At 39.1% G+C, this 18,030-nt stretch overlaps 1 protein-coding gene across 3 annotated transcripts in view; it reads left to right on the forward strand.

Annotated features, from left to right (window-relative positions):
- The window catches only part of LOC149160633 (glutathione S-transferase L2, chloroplastic-like), a 103,017-nt gene that overhangs the window by 7,286 nt on the left and 77,701 nt on the right, over window positions 1–18,030 (forward strand). Inside the window, exon 5 of one of the 3 annotated variants that reach the window (XR_016261802.1) lies at window positions 16,096–16,262. The exons of 1 other annotated variant lie outside the window; for it this stretch is intronic. The gene's annotated coding sequence lies outside the window, so the exon portion shown is untranslated. The remainder of the gene's footprint in view (window positions 1–16,095; window positions 16,263–18,030) is intronic. One more of the 3 variants, XR_016261803.1, reaches the window with a different exon arrangement.

Genomic DNA, 18,030 nt, shown 5'->3' on the forward strand with positions numbered 1-18,030 from the left:
CTCGATAGAAAGGCACTTGGAACAGTACGGTTGTGCCTCGTAGCGTCGGTCACCTTCAACATTTCGAAGGAAACAACGACACAGGGTTTGATTAAGGCATTGGCGATGTTAGTGTCAGTCTTTCCAGCCTTCCTCCAGTGATCAAATGTGCTCTTACAAAGTGATTTTGAAGTGTCAAGGTCAAATTTTGTCATTTCAGTGAGTCTTCAAGCAAAATTTGGTCACTAGGCATTAGGTCTAGGGTTTGCTTTCACTCTTCTCAAAGTTGTCCAAATGGCGGTCCATGTCATCATTCAGCTGAGTCTATCATCATTCATAGGGTTTTCATTATCATCTCAGTGTCTAATGAGTCTTTTTACAACTTATTCATGCTTCAGTTGTGCCTAGGCAAGGTCATTTCCCTCTCCTAGGGTTTTGAAGGCAATTTCTCTTGGGCGGCTAAATAATCGGCAAAACTCATATCCTGATGTTCATACACCTTCCCCTATCCTTAAAGTACCTTATCAAACACTTCCCAACACTCAGATCCCCCAAATTCCTCATTTTTGCACAAACCCTAGTTTCTAGCTACAACCTGGCAATTTTCTAGGTTGGGCCTGTGTTTTGCCCTTTTGAACTGCTTCCCCTCACTCAATCTCTGAGATTCCACTTTCCCCTACTTCCTAACATCCCTCCCTACTCCCCAAAATTTCCCCAAGAATTTAGAAGCCCCTTATCCCCTTCATTTCGCTTCATTTCGACAAAATTCCTTGTTTCACACATCGGGATAAGTTTCACTCAAAAGCTGTTTCAGAGCAATCAAAGATGAATTTTGGAAAAATGAGAGAGGTTTTTGTCCAAAACATGCCAAGGAAGAAAAAAATCCTTCACTTTTTACACAGGTGTCATGGTTTGAGAGAAATGTCAAGAATATCGTTGCCTCAGGAGAATCAAAGACACCTCTGAAGTGACCTTGGGAAAATCACGTTTTCTCCTAGCTTGGTTGGCCAAATGATTTTCTTGATGGGTAAAATGATAACTAGACACAAATATATTTCCAATGAGCTATCATGAGCTCAATTTGGGGTTGAGGAAGGCATTCAAAAGTTGACTGCAACAGCACTCTTCCTTGAGGCAGCCTCATTTGGCACTTTTTGACCAGTCTTGGGCGATTTGATTTTTGATAGGGCAAATGAACTTCAAATTGAAAAATTCCAGTTGGGTTGGAAAGAAGACTCAAAGACCTTTCCAACGAGCTATCCTGCACCTGATTCTGACACCAGGAAGGCCTCCAAAAACCTCCTGCAAAAGTGCGCGACCCGTAAGAGGCGTGCGACCCGTCAGGCACCCTCTGTCAGTGCAAAAATTACACTGGTGCGACCCGTCAGGGGCGCGCGACCCGTTGGGGATTTCTTCACAGAACTTTGCCAGTGAGCTGCCAAGGAACCACAAGTTGTTAAATTTGTTCAAGGTAGGCTCTCTACACATCATTTTGGTGGTTGGTTATGAATGTAAGCCCTCATGCTTGTGTTTTAACCTCAAATCATGAAAGTGACAAGACACTATATGGCTGCATTGTTAATGTGTAAATGTGCTAGGGTTTGTGTTGTTTCAAGGTATTCCCCTTGGTAAATTGTTTCCCTCCTTCCCTTTTTACTCATATTTGCATTCATATCTATTTTCCCCATGCTATGTTGTAAATAATTGCAAACCCTTTCCCCCTCCCAAAGCATCAAAAACTCAAACCCTACTCTTGCTTCACCATATGCATGCTATAAACATAAAAAATTCTTGGCGAATATGTGAAAGGTTTTGTAAATAAGTTTCCAAATGTCCTCTTGTTACATACATGTATTCCCTTATGTTCACTGTTTATACATGTATTCCTATATGCAGTGATTTTGTAAATGATTCCCTATATCCTTGTTATGTACATGTATGCCTGTATATATGCAAATATTTGTTTGCAATGTATTCCCTAAATTCCCTGTTATTCATATATTCCCAATTCCTTGTGCAAGAGGTCCCTCCCCTAACATTTCCCTCATGTCATTGTCCCCTTGAAACAGCATAGAGTTCAGCACTTTTACAAGCAGAAACAGCAGTACATTTTGTCCACTCTGCTCCTCAAACATGTCAGAAACCGAAACATATGAGCAGAGTGATGACCAAGCATCAGTGTCAGAGGTTGAGGTACAGAGGAGACTAGAGGGTGCACAATGGACCATCACCTACCTTGAGCAGCGCAACAAACAGTTGGAAGATGAGCAGGCACTTGATGAGTTATGGAGGATTTGTAGTGACCGAGTCTTGAACCGAAGAAGACCCGGTGATCCATTGCCCGCTGACCTAGAGTCCATGCTCATCCAGGTGAATGCACACTTAGAGAGGCTGCTGGCTAAGGCCAACCAAGAGAAAAAGTTGCTGAGGAACATGAAAAATCATTACTGGGCAAGAATGCATGTGTGCAAGGCCAAAATGAAGATGTTTCAAAGGCGGTTGTCTGAGGCCCTAAAGGGGAAAAAGAAGACCAATCCATTCCGTATCTTGGATGAGGCTTCACTCAAAGATCATGGCACTCAATAGCCTAGCCACAACTCAAATCCCAAAATTTTTTGAGAATTTTGGGTAATTTTGGCATTTTTGGGTAATTTACAGGTTTTGGCTCTTTAACGGGTCTCACCCCCCGTGAGACCCTTTGTCATGGCAACTCCTTTTCACAAAAACTCAGCATTTCCTGATTTTTTATGCAAAGTTACATATGCCCATGGATGGACTTGAGTTTTTATGGAGTTTTGGGCCTCTAGAAGGTCAAAATACATGCAAAATTTGACTTTCTGCCACTTTTTTGAACTGCAGAAAGCTGTCTTGGGAGAATTGGCTTTTGACAGGGCAAATAAACTCCAAATTCAAACATTCCAGTTGGGTTGGAAAGTAGACTCACAGACCTTTCCAACAAGCCCACTCGTACTCAATTTGGACACCTGCAAGTGCCTCAAACAGAGCTCCAAAGGGGCGTGACCTGTCAGGCAGGGGGGCGCGACCTGTCAAGCAGTTTTTTGCCAGATTGCACTGTACAGCCCAGAAAACGCAGATTTGACTCAGTTTGACTTTTTGGGGTTAAAGATGATTATCTTTGATGTAATTTTTGTAACTCTAAGACACTTTTACTCTTGTTTAACACTTCTAGAAGATTCATTCATGTAAAGGGTAAATATTTAATGAATGAATTGGTTTCCTAGCTTATAGAGGCAAGTTGTTTTGACTGCCTAGTTTGTAGTGCTTAGTTTAGAAGTGGTTGAAACAACTCCTAGGATAGTGAGCTCGACCCATGGAGGCAGGGAAAGAGGTTAGATAATTTATATTATGTACTTTCTTACTCATTTTCATGGTTGGACTCTTGAGGGAGAGGCTATCATTGTATTATTCATTGTATCTCTGCAATTTTTGGCTAAGGAAGACCAGGGTTTTGCAGTCCTCTTTGGGATTCTTGTGGACTCATGTGTTGATGGTGTGTTTCTCAATGTTCTTGTAAGCTTTGTTATGTGATTCATTTCCTTTCTTTACTTCTGCATATTAAACAAATGAAGTGTTAAAGTAAGAATTCATGCTTGCCATGCTCTGCTTTTAAGTTTGTTTAATTTCAATGTTTTCTACTGTTTAAGGAGGATTCAAAGTTATTGTTTGCCCTCCTTAGCTCCTCACCTGTCTTTCTCATCCATTCACCTCAGTTTAAGGCATCAATACTGTCTCCTACCTCGCCCCAAAGAACCCCCTGCAGAAACTGTGTCAAATCCCCGCACCCAAAATTGCAATTCCTCAATTTGCCACCAAAAACCCAAAAAACCCCAAATCAACCTTTTTAATCAGTTTACTAGCCTAATATCAGTGTTACTTTGTTGGTCATCTCATCCCATTGAAGATCTGCCAAGATTGACCGGAGAGAGCCTTCTCTTGCCCCGTAGGGCTAGCTACGAGGCTAAATGGTTTGATGTAGCCTTGAGGTTTACCTTTCTCAGCCTGAGGTGAAATTTCAAGCGCTAACATACTGGCGACCATACTGGTGAGAACAAACTTGTTTGTGGGTTGATGTGTTTGCTTCATAAGTCTTAGATGGAGCCTGAAGTTACGCCAGGTAGCCTTCGAAACGCTTTTGCTTTGCATAAGCGGAAGTAGATAAACGCTGCTTCAGTCAATCTCCGTGAGCTTGTGGATACAACACTTCATTTGCATTTTATCCCAGTGCATGTATCAAGTTCATATCTGATTGTTGATTGTGGACAACGATTAGACACTTGAAAGGCTGAAATCATTCACTTGGCAACTCTAAATCAGTTTCGAAATCAAATCCAAAGACTCCACTGGAGGATGATCCCGACCAGCAAAAACATGAAAGGAGAATATGGCAAGATCAGGTACTCAAGGTGGAATTTCATCCAAGACATTTTGTTCTTTGTCATAAATTATTTTTTCTCTTTTCCCAAGAATGTTAAGAAGGCTTTGCAAAGTATATTGTATTTGAGAAGAGATCCTCGGCCTGCAGTTGATTCTTTCCCTTTGAATATTGTGAATACCAAAGATTTGCATACCTTTGAGCTTGATCTAGATCCTTTTACCGAATTTTGTGATGATCATCTTCAAATTGATGAGCCCCAAACAACCAAGACTAATTCTATACCTGCTGTACATACCCCTACACCTTGTAAAATTCCAGATCGGTATAAACCTCTTATTTTACCTTCTGTTCTCCATGCTTTCCCCAAAAACTATGATCTATACTTGCTGAGGTTTGATGGTGAAAGTAAGAATTTCAACGCTGAGCAACATGTCCAGAATTTTGAGAATTTTCTAGATCTTTTTGAATTTGATGAAGAAGATGTCAGTATTAGGCTTTTTGCTCTTTCTTTGCAAGCCAAAGTGAAGAGTTGGTTCAAAGCCTTGCTTGATGCAAGCATTTCAGATTTCCAGCAGTTTGTCAAAGTTTTTCTCGACAGGTGGATGATCGGGTAGAACCTTCTCTTGATCGTAGAAGAGTATAACCAGCTGAAAAGATTGCCAGGCGAGACAGTACAACAGTTTTTAGCCAGATTTAATCAAGTTTATTATTCGATGCCAGTTGATATAAGGCCTACTCCTAGTTCTTCTCTCTTGCACTATCCGGGTTCCTTTGATCCGGAGATGGAGTTTCAACTGAGAGAAAGGGATATTGCAACACTTCATGAGATGCAAAACAGTGAAGTAAATGTAGAGGCGCATCTGTTGATCCGATGGGCAAGGTTGAAGGAAGAAGAGATGAAAAACATAGATCCGGAAAAATCGACATCTCTAGAGGTGAAGCTCGATATTTTGTTAAGTGCAGTGGAAAAAATGATAGACAAGATCAACGCAAGGAATGATTATGATGTCCAAGCTCATGGCTCGCTGATTGAAGAAGAACCAGTTGCTGATCCAAAACATTTTGTTTCTGATCCCAGTTGTCATAGCGATTGTTTTATAGATCATTGTGAAGAAGAAAGAACTGTTGATATGACATGTATGCTTGATGATGTGTTTTATAGTGATGATTTGCCTCAATATGATCAGTATGATGATGATTATGTTCTCCAAAAAGAAGCTAATCTTACAGACAAATCAACAGCTAGTTTGTGGGAGGAAGAGGTTCACTTACAGCAGCTCGAGTACAATGATCAAATGATGCATATCAGCTATGACATTGACGAGGAAAGTGCAGCAAAGTTTGAAGTAAGTGGAGGATTTTTTCCTTTTTGCTTTGATTCATTTCAGTTCATCAGAGATAACTACCATGCAATCAGAAATCAAATGTCAACAAGTCTTGATTTGGACCATCTTGAGAGCAATGAAAATTTTGTTCAAGACTTTACATATTCATATTTGCAATCCCCGAAAGCCATTGATTGTCAAGTTGCAGCTGAAGACTTGGAAGTGGACACACATGATTTAATGATTTAAGGTGACTCTGTACCATTTTGTTTTGATTCAATTCAGTTTTTGAAGGGTAGATTGCATAGTAAATCATTTAATGTTGAGGATGAGACAGATAACAAAATTCTTGAGCAGCCTGTAGCATCATATTTGCAGCCACCAAATGAAATTGGAGGGCAGATTATAGATGAAGGTGTGGCAGCCGAAATACCTGATTTGATGATACAGGAAGATTCTATACCCTTTTGTTTCGAAGCATTTCAGTTTATAAGGCAGAATTCTCATAAAATCTCTCAAGAACAAGATGAGCAGCATGTAGGGAATCATGTAATCACAATGGAACCCATAGAAATGGGATTGCAGTAGTATTTTCAAGTTTTTCATGATCCAATAGCTGATGTTTTGGATGAGGTGTGTAGTCAAAATCTATCTCCATTGTCTATATGTGAGCTTGAAACGTGTATTGATACAAGCTTGATCCGACAGTCAGTTTCTTTGTCATTTTCAGCAGAGGTCTCATCACAAGGCTCAGATCACAATTTGCATTCATGGTATGAGGAAACGAGAAGTAATCCATTGGATGAGCTAAGTTCCAGCGTGCTTGAATTTCATGATCCTTATGCAGTGTTTTTGGAGGCGGATAGAGAATTCATATCATTCCACGGATCTGTTTTTAAGTTGTCATGGGAGTTGCCTTTCAGTAGTTCTCTCTTGTTGTTCATAAGCAAGCACTTGTGGAGAATTCGAACAACAGACAGTATACTTACTTGGTTACATTGGTTGTTTCATTTCACTTGACCAGGTGATGAATGAAACTGTTAGAGTAGGTTTTGATGAATAAGCTCCACTTTGAGCATCATTTTCAGTTGGTCGATTGTGTTTAAGTATCGAGTCAGTTTTTAGTTGAGTCATGGGTCCTTTATGAGTCAATTTTTAGTCTTGTTGTTAAGTTAGTTTGTGTCAGTTTTTAGTCATGCATCTCAGCTTGAAGTTTATGACTCCATTGCCCAATGATTGAAAAGCACTGGTCTTCTCTCCCAGAGGTCTAAGGTTCTTGGTACCTCCAAGGAGCTACCATCCCCATTGGAGCCAATGTTAGTGTCAGTCTTTCCAGCCTTCCTCCAGTGATCAAATGTGCTCTTACAAAGTGATTTTGAAGTGTCAAGGTCAAATTTTGTCATTTCAGTGAGTCTTCAAGCAAAATTTGGTCACTAGGCATTAGGTCTAGGGTTTGCTTTCACTCTTCTCAAAGTTGTCCAAATGGCGGTCCATGTCATCATTCAGCTGAGTCTATCATCATTCATAGGGTTTTCATTATCATCTCAGTGTCTAATGAGTCTTTTTACAACTTATTCATGCTTCAGTTGTGCCTAGGCAAGGTCATTTCCCTCTCCTAGGGTTTTGAAGGCAATTTCTCTTGGGTGGCTAAATAATCGGCAAAACTCATATCCTAATGTTCATACACCTTCCCCTATCCTTAAAGTACCTTATCAAACACTTCACAACACTCAGATCCCCCAATTTCCTCATTTTTGCACAAACCCTAGTTTCTAGCTACAACATGGCAATTTTCTAGGTTGGACTTGTGTTTTGCCCTTTTGGACCCCTTCCCCTCACTCAATCTCTAAGATTCCACTTTCCCCTACTTCCTAACATCCCTCCCTACTCCCCAAAATTTCCCCAAGAATTTAGAAGCCCCTTATCCCCTTCATTTCGCTTCATTTCGACAAAATTCCTTGTTTCACACATCGGGATAAGTTTCACTCAAAAGGTGTTTCAGAGCAATCAAAGATGCATTTGGAAAAATGAGAGAGGAGTTTGTCCAAAACATGCCAAGGAAGAAAAACCTCCTTCACGTTTTACACAGGTGTCATGGTTTGAGAGAAATGTCAAGAATATCGTTGCCTCAGGAGAATCAAAGACACCTCTGAAGTGACCTTGGGAAAATCATGTTTTCTCCTAGCTTGGTTGGCCAAATGATTTTCTTGATGGGTAAAATGATAACTAGACACAAAGACCTTTCCAATGAGCTATCATGAGCTCAATTTGGGGTTGAGGAAGGCATTCAAAAGTTGACTGCAACAGCACTCTTCCTTGAGGCAGCCTCATTTGGCACTTTTTGACCAGTCTTGGGAGGTTTGATTTTTGATAGGTTAAATAAACTCCAAATTGAAAAATTCCAGTTGGGTTGGAAAGTAGACTCAAAGGCCTTCCAACGAGCTATCCTACACCTTATTCTGACACCGGGAAGGCCTCCAAAAACCTCCTGCAAAATCGCGCGACCCGTCAGGCACCCTCTGCCAGTGCAAAAATTACACTGGCGCGACCCGTCAGGGGCGCGCGACCCGTTGGGGATTTCTCCACAGAACTTTGCCAGTGAGCTGCCAAGGAACCACAAGTTGTTAAATTTGTTCAAGGTAGGCTCTCTACACATCATTTTGGTGGTTGGTTATGAATGTAAGCCCTCATGCTTGTGTTTTAACCTCAAATCATGCAAGTGACAAGACACTATATGGCTGCATTGTTAATGTGTAAATGTGCTAGGGTTTGTGTTGTTTCAAGGTATTCCCCTTGGTAAATTGTTTCCCTCCTTCCCTTTTTACTCATATTTGCATTCATATCTATTTTCCCCATGCTATGTTGTAAATAATTGCAAACCCTTTCCCCCTCCCAAAGCATCAAAAACTCAAACCCTACTCTTGCTTCACCATATGCATGCTATAAACATAAAAATTTCTTGGCGAATATGTGAAAGGTTTTGTAAATAAGTTTCCAAATGTCCCCTTGTTACATACATGTATTCCCTTATGTTCACTGTTTATACATGTATTCCTATATGCAGTGATTTTGTAAATGATTCCCTATATCCTTGTTATGTACATGTATGCCTGTATATATGCAAATATTTGTTTGCAATGTATTCCCTAAATTCCCTGTTATTCATATATTCCCAATTCCTTGTGCAAGAGGTCCCTCCCCTAACATTTCCCTCATGTCATTGTCCCCTTTAAACAGCATAGAGTTCAGCACTTTTACAAGCAGAAACAGCAGTACATTTTGTCCACTCTGCTCCTCAAACATGTCAGAAACCGAAACATATGAGCAGAGTGATGACCAAGCATCAGTGTCAGAGGTTGAGGTACAGAGGAGACTAGAGGGTGCACAATGGACCATCACCTACCTTGACCAGCGCAACAAACAGTTGGAAGATGAGCAGGCACTTGATGAGTTATGCAGGATTTGTAGTGACCGAGTCTTGAACCGAAGAAGACCCGGTGATCCATTGCCCGCTGACCGAGAGTCCATGCTCATCCAGGTGAATGCACACTTAGAGAGGCTGTTGGCTAAGGCCAACCAAGAGAAAAAGTTGCTGAGGAACATGAAAAATCATTACTGGGCAAGAATGCATGTGTGCAAGGCCAAAATGAAGATGTTTCAAAGGCGGTTGTCTGAGGCCCTAAAGGGGAAAAAGAAGACCAATCCACTCCATATCTTGGCTGAGGCTTTACTCAAAGATCATGGCACTCAATATCCTAGCCACAGCTCAAATCCCAAAAAAATTTGAGAATTTCGGGTAATTTTAGCATTTTTGGGTAATTTACAGGTTTTGGCTCTTTAACGGGTCTCACCCCCCGTGAGACCCTTTGTCATGGCAACTCCTTTTCACAAAAACTCAGCATTTCTTGATTTGTTATGCAAAGTTACATATGCCCATGGATGGATTTGAGTTTTTATGGAGTTTTGGGCCTCCAGAAGGTCAAAATACATGCAAAATTTGACTTTCTGCCACTTTTTTGAACTGCAGAAAGCTGTCTTGGGAGAATTGGTTTTTGACAGGGCAAATGAACTCCATATTCAAAAATTCTAGTTGGGTTGGAAAGTAGACTCACAGAAATTTCCAACAAGCCCACTTTTGCTCAATTTGGACACCTGCAAGTGCCTCAAACAGAGCTCCAAAGGGGCGCGACCCGTCAGGCAGGGGGGCGCGACCTGTGAGGCAGTTTTTTGCCAGATTGCACTGTACAGCCCAGAAAACGCAGATTTGACTCAGTTTGACTTTTTGGGGTTAAAGATGATTATCTTTGATGTAATTTTTGTAACTCTAAGACACTTTTACTCTTGTTTAACACTTCTAGAAGATTCATTCATGTAAAAGGTAAATATTTAATGAATGGATTGGTTTCCTAGCTTATAGAGGCAAGTTGTTTTGACTGCCTAGTTTGTAGTGCTTAGTTTAGAAGTGGTTGAAACAGCTCCTAGGATAGTGAGCTCGACCTATGGATGTAGGGAAAGAGGTTAGATCATCTATATTATGTACTTTCTTACTCATTTTCATGGTTGGACTTTTGAGGGAGAGGCTATCATTGTATTATTCATTGTATCTCTGTAATTTTTGGCTAAGGAAGACCAGGGTTTTGCAGTCCTCTTTGGGATTCTTGTGGACTCATGTGTTGATGGTGTGTTTCTCAATGTTCTTGTAAGCTTTGTTATGTGATTCATTTCCTTTCTTTACTTCTGCATATTAAACAAATGAAGTGTTAAAGTAAGAATTCATGCTTGCCATGCTCTGCTTTTAAGTTTGTTTAATTTCAATGTTTTCTACTGTTTAAGGAGGATTCAAAGTTATTGTTTGCCCTCCTTAGCTCCTCACCTGTCTTTCTCATCCATTCAACTCAGTTTAAGGCATCAATACTGTCTCCTACCTCGCCCCAAAGAAGCCCCTGCAGAAACTGTGTCAAATCCCCGCACCCAAAATTGCAATTCCTCAATTTGCCACCAAAAACCCAAAAAACCCCAAATCAACTTTTTTAATCAGTTTACTAGCCTAATATCAGTGTTACCTTGTTGGTCATCTCATCCCATTGAAGACCTGCCGAGATTGACCGAAGAGAGCCTTCTCCTGCCCCGTAGGGCTAGCTACGAGGCTAAATGGTTTGATGTAGTCTTGAGGTTTACCTTTCTCAGCGTGAGGTGAAATTTCAAGCGCTAACAGGCAAAACTATATGAAAAACCCTCGGCCTCAAACAAGGTATTTCTTATGAAACAATTATTTAATATGAAGATGTCGGAAGGTGGATCTGTTGCAGACCATTTAAATGAGTTTAATACTGTTACAAGTCAGTTAAGTTCTATAGGGGTAAAATTTGATGATGAAGTTAGAGCTCTGTTATTCTTGTGCTCATTGCCAGAAAGTTGGAATGGTTTAGTAATGGCCATTAGTAACTCTGTTTCTGGATCGAGTACTTTAAAGTTTGATGATGTTGTCGGTGCTATCCTTAGCGAGGAAACGTGATGGAAAAGCTCCGATGAGACATCGGGTAATGCTTTAAGTGCAGAGTCTAGGGGAAGAAAAATGGAAAGAGGAAAGAGCTCAGGATATCGCAGTAAATCAAGGAAAGGCAGATCCAAGTCCAGATCAGGGATAGTGTGCTGGAAATGTGGAAAGAAAGGACACCTAAAGAAAGACTGTAGATCTCAGAAGGGAAAAGAAGGAGATGCACAACAAGAAAACAATCATGAAGCAAATGTGATAGGTGAGGTGTTACATTTTTTATTCTTTCTTTCGAAAATATTACTGATTCCTGGGTGGTAGATTCAGGGGCCTCATTCCATGCCACACCTGATAAGAAATATTTTCATGACTATGTTCAAGGAGATTTTGGACAAGTCCATTTGGGTGATGATAAACCCTATAAAATTGTTGGAATGGGTAAGGTTATTGTAAAATAGTAGAATGGAAACCAATGGCTACTAAAGGAGGTAAGGCATGTTCCATATTTGAAGGAAAATCTGATTTCAACAGGGAAGTTAGGCGGTGAAGGTTGTGTGACAACTTTCACAGATAAAGCTTGGAAGGTCACCAAAGGAGCCCTGGTAATAGCAAAAGGCAAAAAGGTTGGTACATTGTCTTTATGCAATGGTATTTCTAACTCTGTTAATGCTTTAACTTCCAAAGGAGCAGATGCAGCATTATGGCATCATAGGCTTGGACACATGAGTGAGAAGCGGATGAAGTTTCTTCACTCAAGGAATTTGTTGCCAGGTTTGAAGAATGTTGATTTAGATTTTTGTGAGAATTGCATTTATGGAAAACAGAAGAGAGTCAGATTTCTCAGAGTTGGGAAAGAAAAGAAGAGCGAAAAATTAGAGCTTGTGCATACAGATGTATGGGGACCTGCTCAGGTATCATCTCTCGGTGGCTCTCGTTATTATGTTACTTTTATTGATGATGCAACTAGAAAAACTTGGATTTATTGTATTAAGAATAAATTTGATGTATTTGATACTTTCAAGAAATGGAAAGCTTTGGTTGAGATTGAGATAGGAAAGAAATTGAAGTGTCTCAGATCAGAAAATGGAGGTGAATATTGCAGCAAAGAGTTTGATAGGTACTGTTTAGAGCATGGAATTCGCAGAGAGAAGACAGTTCCAAGAACACCACAAGAAAATGGTGTGTCAGAAAGGATGAATAGAACAATCATGGAGCGTGCAAGGTGCATGAGATTGCATACAAGATTGCCTTTACAATTTTGGGCAGATGCTGTAGATACTGCTGTTTATTTAATAAACAGAGGGCCTTCAAGTTCCTTGGATGGTGGTGTTCCAGAGGAAGCATGGATAGGTAAACAGTTAAACTACTCATTTTTAAAGCCTTTTGGTTGTGAGGCCTTTGTCCATATTAATAAAGAAAATAGAACAAAGCTTGAGGCAAAGTCAAAGAAATGTACCTTTATTGGATATGGTGTTAATGATTTTGGTTATCGCTTATATGATTATGAAAATCACAAAATCATTAGGAGCAGAAATGTAATATTCAATGAAAAGGTCTTGTATAAGAATTAGTTGCAGAAAAAGAAACAAGAAAAAGAAAACAAGGAATACACAGTTCTTGATGACATCACTGAAAAAGCAAAGGTGCCTGAAGATAATAATAATCAACAACCACAACAACAGCAACCATCACAACAGCAACAGGCACCCCAAACTCCTGAAAGTGGTGTTAGAAGATCTACCAGGATAAGTATACCCCCTGAACGATACTCTCCTTCATTATATTATTTATTGTTGACTGATTCTGGTGAACCCGAATGTTATGAAGAAGCAATGCATGTTGAAAGCAGGAAGAAGTGGGAGCTAGCCATGGAAGAAGAGATGGACTCCTTAATGCATAACCAGACTTGGGACTTAGTCAGGTTGCTTGTAGGAAAAACTACATTAAAGATTAAATGGGTTTACAGGCTGAAGGAAGAAGATGGAGGAAAACAAAGGTACAAAGCTAGACTTGTGGTGAAGGCGTTTGCACAGAAGAAAGGTATTGATTTCGATGAAATATTTTCTCCTGTTGTTAAAATGACTTCAATCAGAACTATTTTAAGTCTAGAAGTAGTTGAAGATTTACATCTTGAGTAGTTAGATGTAAAGATAACCTTTCTCCATGGAGATTTGGAGGAAGAGATATATATGTAGTAGCCACAAGGATATGAGGTAAAATGGAAGGAGAAATTAGTGTGCAGGTTGAAGAAGAGCTTGTATGGCTTAAAACAGGCTCCAAGGCAGTGGTATCTAAAATTTGACAAGTTTATGTCTGAACAAGGTTATATTAGATGTCACTCTGATCATTGTGTTTATCTGAAAAAGCAAAATGATGGTAGATATATTATATTGTTATTGTATGTAGATGACATCCTTGTTGCAGGGTCTAACATGCAGGAAATAAATGTGCTCAAAAGAAAATTGGCAAATTCATTTGCAATGAAGGATTTGGGAGCTGCAAAACAAATCCTTGGTATGAGAATAACTAGAGATAGGAAAAATCGCAAATTAACATTGTCTCAGAATGAGTACATACAAAAGGTGTTGAAAAGATTTAATATGCACAATGCAAACCAGTTAGTACACCTTTTGCTAGCCATTTCAAACTTAGTAAGGAAATGTGCCCAAAGACTCAAGAAGACATGGATTATATGTCTAAAGTTCCATATGCATTAGCAGTTGGAAGTTTAATGTATGCAATGGTCTGCACAAGGCCTGATATTGCACATGCAGTGGGAGTTGTAAGCAGGTCATGAAAAATCTAGGAAAGGAACATTGGATGGCAGTGAAATGGATTCTCAGATATTTAAAAGGTACCACAAATCAAGCATTATGCTTAGGTGGTTCAAACATTTCTCTACAGGGATATGTTGATGTAGATATGGTAGGTGACAGAGATAACAGGAGGAGCACTACAGGATATGTATTTACTGTAGGCGGAACAACAGTCAATTGGGTTTCAAAAATCCAAAGTGTTGTTGCACTTTCAACAACAGAAGCAGAGTATGTGGCTGCTACAGAGGCTAGTAAAGAAATGATTTGGTTACAAAGGTTTATGGGTGAATTGGGTAAGGAACATGATATGGGCACGCTATACAGTGATAGCCAAAGTGCCATTCATCTTGCAAAGAACTCAGCATTTCATTCCAGGACTAAACACATACAGCTCAAATACCATTTCATACGATCAGTGTTGGAAGATGGAGAGTTGAAGCTGGAAAAGATACACACTAGCTAGAATCCTGCAGATATGCTAACAAAAGTTGTAACCAGGGAGAAACTAAGAATATTCTTAGTTTCAATTGGTATTCAAGGATGACGATGAAGATGAGAAACAGCCAGGTCCAAAGAGGATTCATTGTCCAGCAAATGAAGCAGCCATGGAGTTGCTACAATCATTCTCCAAATGGGAGATTGTTGGGTATGGAGCATGATTATTTAGAGGTCTTTGTTTCAGCCGGATGTATACCCCAGGAAGTTTGTACACCCCTCCATGCGGGCGGGGGCTTGTCCCCCACGTGGGGGTTCGAGGAGGCCGATCCCCCCAGGCTGGGGGGTCCGGGGGCCAGCGGGGGGGGGCAGCGCCCCCAAAGCTAAAAATAAATGTAAAATTGCCTTGTAAAAGTATAGTAATTTCTAATCAATCTAGGCCGTTCATTACGCAGATGATCTGACGATAGAACTTATGTTTAGTTTAGGGTTTTTTGCCCGAGAAGGCAACCCCTCTCTTTGTATGAGGGCATTGTATTGTGGTTGTGTAATAGATGTGTATTCTCCAAGCGAGAAACAGAGAGGTGAGGCTGTGAGAGAAAACAGAGGATATTACAACGGATCTGTTGTAGGTTGTGTCTCTTCATTTTGTTGGATAATAGAAAGGAAGGACTGGCTATTCGGGGTGGACATAGCCCAAACTAGGTGAACCACGTATTTCTATGTCTCTATGGTTTTATGCGTTTTCTATGTTTATATTTATGCAATATTCTATGTGTTCCATTGCTCTGAATATATAATTTTCTAACAAAAGGGGGACACTGCTGGCATTGTTGTCATTGATGGAAAAGGAATAACATGAGCGAAAATGTATGATTGGTATTCTTGATATGTTGATTAGTGATGAAAGTAATAGAAAAGGAGAAAAAATGGAGCAACAAAGGAGAAGTAAAGGAGCGACAAGAGATATTCCATTATTGTTGTTATTCATGGATGCATAGTTGATGAGGTGTTGTGATGCTTATTATTGAATTGCTTACATATGCTTATGTTTTTATGTTATTATATTATTGATCATTGGTATGCTTGATGACAAAGTATGTTGCTTAATGATTGATGCTTGTTATGCTTATGATAATTGATAGAAGTGCGTGAGGATTTATGAGCATCAAGGTATGTTTAACATATCATCTTTGCAAAACAACTTGGTATGCTTGATATGTTGTAAGGTATGTTGTAGAGACTATTGATGCTGAGTAGGTGTTCTCACCATATGGTGTGATGCTATGGCTATTTTATGATATTGTGTTGGTAGGATTGTTATGCTTGTGATGATGTGATCTCAGTTGATGTATGTAGATTTTATGTTGCAAATGTTGAAGAAGGTGTGATGCAAAGGGTGAAGACAAAGAGCAACACAATATGATGGCTTAGTTAATGTATGCAAAATTGAACAAGTATTGTTGATGGAATGCTTGTGTTAATTCATGCATTGGAGGTGAAGGAAAGAAACTTGTTGGAGCTTGCTTTCATATAGGGTGTCATTGATGACATGCTTTTCTTGGAGCTTGTATGTTACATATCCTTATTGCTCACACATGCTTATTTGTTTCTAATGATATAATGTTGTATAAATTGTTTTGATGCAAGGTAAAGAAGCAAGGCAAAGACATGATGCAAGACAAAGACAAAGATAAAGGAAAAGGCAAAGGCATGAAGAATATTTTGGTGCAAGTCTATGGCAGCTACAAATGTGTGTAAAACAAAGAGATGTTGGCTTGCAAATGTCAGGCCTCTGGTTGTTGTAACCTTTAAAGGTGGACTATACTAATGCATGTTATTTAAATATGTTGAAATTTATTTTTTTGACATGAAGAATATGAATGCATGTCATTTGGATATGGCGAAATTCATTCTATGTATTTTAATATTCAAGAGTTGAAACAATTTTGGAATTGAAGAGACACCCTTGGAATGAAAAAATACAAGTTTTTTCATTTTAGATTCGTGTGTGTGGAATACTAACAACCATCAAAGTTTATTTATAAAATTGTGTGAGGTTGGAGGGTTGAATGCTTAGAGAGATAGAGGATGTGACCGCTGATTGAAGTGCTATCCATTAGTTACCTAGCACATATAGAGAACTAATTTGAAGCAAATTTGAGAGGAAGAAGAAGCAGAGACAGAGATGGAAGTATGTAGAGTTATAGGTCAGGTAAACCAACATATTGTTTCTTGTATTTATCAGGGGATTGTAGTCTCCTTTCAAGTTGTAGCTTGATAAATATAGGTTGGAGCCTATTGAGGTAGAATTCTCTCATGGGTTGTATCTCGAAGAAAACTTATGGGAGTAGGACGTTCCTTACATTTGTAGCTTGCAAAAAAATTGAGGTAGCAACATCCTATAAGTTTGAGCCTACAAAAAATTGGATTTAAAAAGGGAGTGGGTGCTTGCATTTGCATCACAACAACAACAAAGTAACGGTTTTCTCCCTTTATGGGTTTCCACTTATATCTGGTGTCCATATGTGTTGTTACGTGTTGATGTGATGTTATGGTTTACTTATTACTTGATATTCACATATTTAATATCCTATTAATAATGTGTTAAGTTTTTCATTTAAAAGTTAAATGAATGAGTTTAAAATAGAAGAAATTTATGTCCATGAATGTACTAAAATGATTCACCCCCCCTCATTTTAGTCAAGTTTCCATCATATTGTTCCACAAGCAAACATCTTCACTAAAGCACTTGTAAGAGAAAATTTTGAAAAATTCAGAATGATGCTTACACTCACAAACACACTTTCATATTACGAGGGGAGGGACGTTGGACACCCAATCCTTGGGGATTGGGTGAATAACTTGTAAATATGTAAATAAAGGGAATATGAACAATTAGAATAGGATCTGAATTTGGAAGACGAATCCCAAGCATCACTCCTCTACATTATATAAGTCTATTCTCATTAATGCAATTACAATCCAAATTTAGGAGTTATTCCTTGGTTTGAAATTACCTAATAGGAATACACTCAAAGGAAAAACAGATCATGATAGTTTTACATACTTCTTGTAGAAAAAAATATCTCCAGTAGAGCCAATAAAAGGGTTACAAATATTATTATGATTTTAAAATTATCTATAAAAAGGGAAAACATAACATGGTGGAAAATGCACTTTCAAGGAAAGAACATGAATACAATGTTTACTATGTGATAATTTTTTTATGCAATTTGATTGAGTGCAAGAAGCAAGGACTAAATGGAAGTAAGATCAGAAGGTATGTAAGATCATTGAACAACTAGAAGAGGACCCAAGTACATTAAATAAGTTTGTCTGGAAGAATATTTTTTTGTGGTATCAAGACCACCTATATTTATGTTATAATTCCCATATCAAACAAAATTTCACTTTGGAATTGCACACTTCTCCTATTGAAGATAATTTAGGATTCTTAAAAACTTACCATAGGTTCAAGAAATAATTTTTCTAGGAAGGTCTTAAATTTGATGTTTCAACGTTTGTGGTCAAATGTGTGGTCCACCAGTAGAGTAAGGGAGAGACAATCAAGACCCCATGTAT

The sequence above is a fragment of the Pinus tabuliformis genome, chromosome 5_2 (assembly GCF_031772625.1).
Source record: "Pinus tabuliformis cultivar Carrire ecotype Pingquan chromosome 5_2, CPIR1, whole genome shotgun sequence".
Classification (NCBI taxonomy): Eukaryota; Viridiplantae; Streptophyta; class Pinopsida; order Pinales; family Pinaceae; genus Pinus; species Pinus tabuliformis.